Source organism: Oncorhynchus gorbuscha, linkage group LG11, assembly GCF_021184085.1.
Source record: "Oncorhynchus gorbuscha isolate QuinsamMale2020 ecotype Even-year linkage group LG11, OgorEven_v1.0, whole genome shotgun sequence".
In the NCBI taxonomy this organism is placed as follows: Eukaryota; Metazoa; Chordata; class Actinopteri; order Salmoniformes; family Salmonidae; genus Oncorhynchus; species Oncorhynchus gorbuscha.
The window spans coordinates 38308191-38317419 of NC_060183.1; the positions used below are offsets into that span (position 1 = coordinate 38308191).

At 41.4% G+C, this 9229-nt stretch overlaps 1 long non-coding RNA gene across 1 annotated transcript; it reads right to left on the reverse strand.

Moving 5' to 3' along the window:
* Window positions 1-825: 825 nt before the first annotated feature.
* Window positions 826-1869, reverse strand: LOC124048021. The gene is made up of 3 exons (XR_006841168.1): window positions 1715-1869; window positions 1146-1207; window positions 826-1015 (listed from the first exon to the last, which is right to left on the reverse strand). It is a non-coding gene; the product is annotated as an uncharacterized LOC124048021 (long non-coding RNA).
* Window positions 1870-9229: the final 7360 nt, after the last annotated feature.

A 9229-nucleotide genomic window follows, 5' to 3' on the forward strand; every position in this document is an offset into this window, starting at 1 on the left:
CCTATAATCCCCAGAACAGTGCAGACTCCTGAGTTGCCATGCAATGGGGTGATTAACCAGTGAAAGCTGTTTAGCCCAATTCTCTGATATAACGTGTGATTGATGTTTTACATGGAAGGAATTTTTCATCTCTGTCTGCACCTGAAAATCAAGACAATGTGTCAAGTAAGACTAAGATTGAGGTCTCCAAAAGATCCTCTGATAAATCCTCCTAATGTGGTTCTGCAATGTTTTGCGAACAGACTGTTGTGAAGAGAGATGATCTCTGTCATTATCTCAGGCAAGACTGTGTAATCTTCAGCTTTGTTGTCTGTGCTGGGACGATCTAACCATTTCCTTTCAAATTCTAATTAGTGTCTCTAAGAAAAGAACAATGGCTGTAGAGTATAATCCTTCAATTTGCACTGGCAGGTCAGAGATTACTACAGATTATAGAATGGGATTACAGAAAATGTCTTCCTAATAGTGGTATAAGACATTTGATGGCATGGAGAAGACAAGCTGGTCTCTTGTTAACTTTGAGGAGGAAGGCATTTTCTAATAGCTATTGTTATCTTCAAGTGAAAGTAAATCTGAGCGTAATCTCTCGTGGACAGACTTTGAGCATCTGATCAAATTACTCAAAATTAATCATGACTAATGACTAAATCATGACTAAAAATCATGACTCAAAAATTCTTAACATTAATTGAACAATGATATTCCTTTAGGCATTCTTTATTTATTTAAAATAATCCAAAGAGAGATATGCCTTAATACAGATACATTGAAATGATGTCCCTTTTAGTATATACAGTGCATTCGGAAAGTTCAGACCCCTTGACTTTTTCCACATTTTGTTACGTTACGTTAAAGGTTCAGTTGTAGTCTGGTTTGCATTGAGTGGCTACAGTAGAGTCTGTGGCAGCTCGGTTGTTGGCTGGGCCAGTCTATGAGGCAGGGCTGGTGGTGCCTGAAGTACATTAAGTCTGGACATGTCACACCTGCTGGCTGGCAACCAGGTAGTTCAGCTGACCTGTGTAGGTCAAAGAGCATCACAAGGTCACTTGACATTTTCAGCGCGTTTGAAGGTATCAGTTTGAGCAAGACAAGTTGCAGAATGACACTTGTAAGTGGTTATTTGCTATGAGATTTGTAGATTTTACCGATGTAAAAGAGGAACTCAGCTCCAGCTATCTAATACATCACCATCAAGAGGCAGGAACAACTGCAGACAGAGATAACAGATGGTAAGACATTCACGTTAACAGAATACTTGACCGATGCATAATTGAACTCTTTATGTATGTGTTATTAAGTCCTTATGCAGGTACCCTTCAAATAAAGTGTTACCTAATATTGTAATTCAGGTATCTGATGACTCATTGCCAGACCCAGTGGACGGCTGGGATGACCCCGTAGCCAGCCACTGAGCACCTACAGGAACGACGGGTAGCTTCATACAACAACACTACTCCTGAACACAGTTAATCCTTACAGGTAAGACCTGTAAACCATAACAAGCTGTAGGAGTTAAGAACAGACAGATATCTGTGATCCCTCCCTCCCTCCCTCCTTCCCTCCCTCCCTCCCTCCCTCCCTCCCTCCCTCCCACACACACACACACACACACACACACACACACACACACACACACACACACACACACACACACACACACACACACACACACACACACACACACACACACACACACACACACACACACACACACCTGAAAGCAGGAACGTCCTATGCAGGAGATGACGTAGTCTTCTTTGTTGGCTCCTGAAGCTGGCAGTACCGTAGACATGTCCTTAACCCCCAGTAGGAAGAAGAGCAGGAACCCCAGGAGATGACTCCGTATGTTGACTGTCTCATTTGACAGGATGAAAATACTGAAAGGGTGGAAAACACAACACACTCTCAACAACAACTCTCATTGTAGTGGGCACTCTTATGTAAACTTGAGGAGTTGATGAGGCATATTGCAACATCAGATTTCGCAGTTCTGGAACCATTTTTAAGGCTGAAAAGACGAAAGGGGCACACAACAGGGTAAAGTTATTGGAGGCCGCTAAGGTTTCACTGCAATATAACGTTGGCACTGAGACACGGTGCCTTAGACCGCTGCGCCACTCGGGAGCCCCCCAATAGCAATGATAGCAAAGATCAACAGACGATCTGAAGCTGTGACAGAAAAAAAGAAAATCAGCAAGTCCACATCCTTTGGATAATAGACAGCTTATTGGAATAAATCAGAGCTTAGCGGTTGATCAAAATGTATGCATTCTACTCATTATTTGAAATTCAACTTGAAATGTAGCCAGTTATGCTAGCTAGCTACAGCTTTCATTCAACTTGATATTATAGATGCTCGTCAATACCTTTTCAATGGAAAGTGCCAGGATGATAGAAACGACACGTGCGCAGAAGCTTTGGATCTTTAGCTATCGCGATCAGGGTTCCGAAGAATTGGTACCTGCAGCCAATTCTAAATCAGTTGACGGTATCAAACAAGTTACACCCCTTGCTTTTATCTTTTAGGAATTCGTATTCATAAAAAATAGACAACATGCAAAAGTAATTGGTGTAGTTTGGAGGGGAAGATATCCCTGAATCAATAACAGTTGGTTGTACTCATTAAAGTCATGTGGGGTGGAAGCTACTGAGGTTTTAAGGAAGTATTTGCAATGAAAATTGAGTAAAAAAGTTCCACAGTAATTGCCGTGGATTGGAGGGAAGAGATCCCTGAATCAATAACAGTTGGTTGTGTTCCTGCATGTGATATGGGCTGGTTTTAAGTTAAGGAAGTATTTTTTTATTTAAAGTAAAAAATAACCAAACTTATTGCTTTGGATTTGAGAGGTCCCTGAACGTATTACAGTTAGTTTGAGATTTCATGTGGTTGCAAAGCCATTGAGGTTGTTGAGCTAACACCACATTTTACTTGCATTTTTAAGACAGTCCTCATTGCTGCGAATACACAGACAATCAATGTTAAGTCCCTTTTGAAAACAGAACAACAAAAACAAGCGGTGCAACTTGGGGGGTGTCGGATTCTGTTGCAAAATATTTTATCTGTTGCACATGGTAAAATACATCAAATCTAAGTCTATTGCACAATGTTTTGCAACAGAAAACGTTTACTCCAAACGGAAAACGTTTTGCAACGAAAACGAGAGTTTCTATTGGACAAATTCCGGTAGGTCCTCCCTATTTTGTTTCTTCCATTTGGTTCCTAGAATAAACAGTGAACGGTTTCCTTTTTGCAACAGACGAAATGTTTTGTAAAGGAATACCACTAATGAATACACCCTGCTACTCTATCTTTTTATATCATCCTGAAACATTATGTTGAAGAGGTAATGTAAAGTCAGAATCTTTAATAAAGCAAAATATACTGCCGTCTTTCTTGTTAGCATTAGGCAGGGAAAACCCGGTAAGTATGATGCCATTAGAAATTAATGTCGAAAGTTCAATTTATATTCCTAAAACGTAATGGCCCTGTGCAGTCAAACATGATTTTCCAGTGTTTTACATACATTTCCAAACTATGAGTTTAGAATAATACCTTGAAAATTATGATAATACCCTTTCAGGGTAAGAGCTGTTTGGTGACATCAAGCAGGCCAATAGACCTATTAATAGACCTATATGAAATAGAGTTTCAAACCTATCTGCCAATAACAGCTAGTTTTCAGCACCAAAAACCCTGTTTTGACAAGTGGCAATTAATCATATTGATTGGGGGGGGGGGCTAAAGACTGACATCTAGTGGAAGCCATAGGAACTGCAATCTGGGTCCTAATAATTATGCTTTCCCATAGAAAAGCATGGGAGAATCCAGTGACCTCAACAACAACAACAAATTCCTGGATGGATTGTCCTCTGGGTTTTGCCTGTCAAATCAGTTCTGTTATACTCACAGACATTATTTTAACAGTTTTAGAAACTTTAGTGTTTTCTATCCAATTCTACCATGCATATGCATATCCTAGCCTTTGGGCCCAAGTAACAGGCAGTTAACTTTGGGCACCTCAGTCATCCAAACTTCTGAATACTGCCCCCTAGCCTTAAGAAGTTTTAAATAACACAGCTCAAAAACCATACTGAATCTGGGAAGAAGTTGTATAGGACAACTTGGTGTGTGGCCAGTGGCTTTTATAGAGAGACCAGCCCTAACTATTTGTGCCATTAGAGAAAGAAAATGAAAGCTGCGTTGTAAGTCGTGTGACCCCCAGCACGTATAACAAAATCAACAGTAAAAAAAACTAAAGCAATTGTTCTTGACCATAAACTTTTATACTAACAACACCAATCTGAGGTAAAAAGGATGTGTAATGCTCCCCCCCCCCTTAGAGGCCCACAGTGGACGTGTCATAATACCCATAAAAAATCTAGTGGCCAAACACGGAAATGTTTCCAATTACATTTTTCAGAACCACTTCAAACAAGGTCTGTGTTTCAGGTAGGCTTTCCCTGGCGTGATGTTTTGATAAACGTGTATATCGTTCTCTCTTGGACAAGGTGAATTTGATCAAGATATTAGTCTCTCTCAGATTCGAAAATGCTAATTAGCATCAAAGTAGACATCATGCAAGACTACAAATGCCTGCAAGCTCCTGCACGTTAGCTTTGCTGTCAGCTAGCTACATTTTCCTTTATTGTACCATATTTTATTTATCTACCTGTAATACCAGTGGTCTTATGTATCCATTTGGTCTTGGTACAGAATACTATCCTTGTAGCAGTCAGATATTTACAATGTGCCATGAATACTAGGTCGTTTTTTGCAAAGAAGCTGGCTAGCTAGCTACCTACCTACCTAGATGATTATTAGCAACACACCAGATCCTCTTCTCATTCAGCCAGTAGAGATCTATATCTAATCCCTTATAATTTCTGGCAATTTTACACTACTTGACCAAAAGTATGTGGACTCTCCTTCCAAAATCATGTGCATTAATATGGAGTTGGTCCCCCTGTTGCTGCTATAACAGCCTCCACTCTTCCGGGAATGCTTTCCACTAGATGTTGGAACATTGCTGTGGGTGCTTGCTTCCATTCAGCCACAAGAGCATTAGTGAGGTTGGGCATTGATGTTGGGCTCGCAGTCGATGTTCCAATTCATCCCAAAGGTGGACAGGTCTCTGTGCCGGCCAGTCAACTTCTTCCACACCGATCTCAACAAACCATTTCTGTAGGGACCTTGCTTTGTGCACGGGGGTATTGTCATGCTGAAACAGGAAAGGGCCTTCTCCAAACTGTTGCCACAAAGTTGGAAGCACAGAATTGTCTACAATGCCATTGTATGCTGAAGCATCATGATTTCCCTTCACTGGAACTAATGGGCCTAGCCCGGACCCCATGAAAAAGCCACATGAAAAACAGCCCCAGACTAGTATTTCTCCGCCACCAAACTTTACAGTTGGCACTATGCATGTTCTCCTGGCATCCGCCAAACCCAGATTGTGAAGTGTGAATCATCACTCCAGAGAACGTGTTTCCACTGCTCCAGAGTCAAATGGCTTTACACCACTCAAGCTGATGCTTGGCATTGCGCATGGTGATCTTAGGCTTGTGTGCGGCTGCTCGGCCATGGAAAACCATTTCAAGAGGCTCCCGACGAACAGTTATTGTGCTGACATTGCTTCCAGAGGCAGTTTGGAACTTGGTAGTGAGTGTTGCAACCGACGCCAGACGATTTTTATGCGCTACACGCTTCAGCACTCGACGGTCCCGTTCTGTGAGCTTGTGTAGCATACCACTTCGCAGCTGAGCCGTTGTTGTTCCTAGACATTTCCACTTCACAAAAACAGCACCTACAGTTGACCGGAGCAGTTCTAGTAGGGCAGAAATTTGACGAACCGACTTGTTGGAAAGGTGGAATCCTATGACTGTGCCATGTTGAAAGACACTGAGCTCTTCAGTAAGGTCACTCCACTGCCAATGTTTATCTATGGATATTGCATGCCTGTGTGCTTGATTTTATACACCTGTCAGCAACGGGTGTGGCTGAAATAGCCAAATCTAATCATTTGAAGGGGTGTCCACATACTTTGTATATATAGTGTATGAACAGTGAGATCTATTTCAATTCATGGTGTCAGTATACGCTGCTGTATTAAAACAATTCAGAACTAACTTATTGACATGTTCTGTTGCAGATTTAAAGACAGATTGCAGAAAAATGTATCCATAATCATGAACGTATAAGCAGATTTATTTGACAAGAATGCACCTAGTCACCCATCAATCACGTAAAACACCTGTAACTCCAACAATTACATTGTTTTAAATAAACCAAAATAGTAAACAACGCATAAATATGTATTTTATACATAACATAAACATATTTGAAGTAAAGATTAATTTATTTATTTATCAGTGTCACAAACCTTTGACATCGAAGAGCTCCATATTAACTATTATACAACGGGTGGGTCAAATCCTGAATGCTGATTGGTTAAAGCCGCATTCCAGCCGGTTGCTATTCCACAAATTGCCATCCGCTAAATCTATGACATTAAAATGCCTATTTATTCTGTTCCATCTGACTGCGCAATTCACTGTCTCATCAGCCCAGCCAAGCAATTTCTAACTTTGATCTCCACTATAAAAAGCATTTAGACATTATCTCATATTTTTCTTTTAGACTAATATTTAGTTTTCAACAGCGGAGATTTGTATAAACCTTGCAGTCTGTCTCTCCGACATTTGCAACATTGTTTCAATATTCAAATTTAATCACCAGCTGTCGGGTAGTAATGAATATCTCAGGAGTCGGGACGAGACAGACCGGCAGGCAGCGTTTCACAGCCTGTCGAAACCATGAATCAGCTGGTATAATTTGTATTGATATATATATATATATACATACATACAAAGAAATGTCAATTGAAAAAAGGTTAAACTAAAAGAAGTGCAGCTAGTTTGCAGTCTTTTCCAGCTTCAGTTTGAAGTGATTGTTTTAGCTGTGTTGTTGGCTAGCTTCTCTGAACAACAGTGTCCTGGCGAGTGAGCACATTTTCTATGCCAGGCGAAATCGTACCTCATTAGCTCATTGTCATGGATGTATCCAAATAAATGTCACTAGAAAACGTCTTGGGTAACAACCCTAGATTTATGTCAGGACTATATCTTGTGGAAGGATGAAATAGTATGAATAAATCCATCAAAATAACGTTACTGAAAATATGTCAATTATTATTTGAATATGTTGATAACGTTGTATAAAAGTGATAATGTCCTTAAAGCTGTGTTTGGAGGATATATTGGCACGATTTGCCCTAACAACACCCATGTTAATATATCCACCAAACACCAGCTTCTCTGGCATTATCATTGACAGCCACAGATTCTTCTGCTTTTCCCTTTTAGGAATTAGACCAGCACCAATAACACAGAATGTAAAACAACAGTGATTTTTAGTGTGTGAGTTACAAATGGAGAAACCGGATGTGTAAGGTAGGTTTAATGTAAAATACTAAACTCAGCAAAAAAAATAAATGTCCTGTCAACTGCGTTTATTTTCAGCAAACTTAACACGTGTAAATATTTGTATGAACATAACAAGATTCAACAACTGAGACATAAACTGAACAAGTTCCACAGACACGTGACTAACAGAAATTGAATAATGTGTCCCTGAACAAAAGGGGGGTCAAAATCAAAAGTAACAGTCAGTATCTGGTGTGGCCACCAGCTGCATTAAGTACTGCAGTGCATCTCCTCCTCATGGACTGTATCAGATTTGCTAGTTCTTGCTGTGAGATGTTCACCCACTCTTCCAACAAGGCACCTGCAAGTTCCCAGACATTTCTGGGGGGAATGGCCCTAGCCCTCACCCTCCAATCCAACAGGTCCCAGACGTGCTCAATGGGATTGAGATCCGTGCTCTTCACTGGCCATGGCAGAACAGACATTCCTGTCTTGCAGGAAATGACACACAGAACGAGTAGTATGGCTGGTGGCATTGTCATGCTGGAGGGTCATGTCAGGATGAGCCTGCAGGAAGGGTACCACATGAGGGAGGAGGATGTCTTCCCTGTAATGCACAGCGTTGAGATTGCCTACAATGACATCAAGCTCAGTCCGATGATGCTCTTGACACACCGCCCCAGACCATGACTGACCCTCCACCTCGATCCCACTGCAGAGTACAGGCCTCGGTGTAATGCTCATTCCTTTGACGATAAACATGAATCCGACCATCACCCCTGGTGAGACAAAACCGCGACTCATCAGTGAAGAGTACTTTTTGCCAGTCCTGTCTGGTCCAGGGACGGTGGGTTTGTGCCTATAGGCAATGTTGTTGCCGGTATGTCTGGTGAGGACCTGCCTTACAACAGGTCTACAAGCCCTCAGTCCAGCTTCTCTCAGCCTATTGCTGACAGTCTGAGCACTGATGGAGGGATTGCCCTGGCCACGTCTGCAGTCCTCGTGCCTTCTTGCAGCATGCCTAAGGCACGTTCACGCAGATGAGCAGAGACCCTGGGCATCTACCTTTTGGTGTTTTTCAAAGTCAGTAGAAAGTCCTCTTTAGTGTCCTACGTTTTCATACCTGTGACCTTAATTGCCTACCGTCTGTAAGCTGTTAGTGTTTTAACGACCGTTCCACAGGTGCATGTTCATTAATTGTGTATGGTTCATTGAACAAGCATGGGAAACCATGTTTAAACCCTTTACAATGAAGATCTGTGAAGTTATTTTGATTTTTCTAATTATCTTTGAAAGACAGGGCCCTGAAAAGGGGACGTTTCTTTTTTTGCTGAGTTTATGTAAACTACAGCAGAATGAGAATCACACTTAAGACTGAAAACAAGGAAGCCATGCCTAAACGCAGCTATATCAACACCCTTCTTGTCAATTTAACAGGTCCATGTTGCTGCTGTCAATTATGAGCAGCATATTTACCACTGCATTCAGTCTGAACCTGACAGTGTTACACATGTGAGGGGGGGGGGAGGTAGCAAAAACAGCACACCACAACAGTTTTAAACGTTCTTGAATCTAGATGTTATCTAATCTGGAGAACAAGTGAAGGAAGTAGCATAGGGAAAACGGGTGAAGGTAGGGTGGGTTTATAGAGATAAGATGGTGCGTTTCAAAAAGGTCGAAGTTGAGGGAGTATGGGGCATAAAAGGCATAGTGTGGAATAAGCGGTAACTGAAGGGATGGTTGGCCATGGAATAAACATAACATGGCGTGCTGGTGTGCTTCTGAACACCTTTTCAGGTCGTTGTCA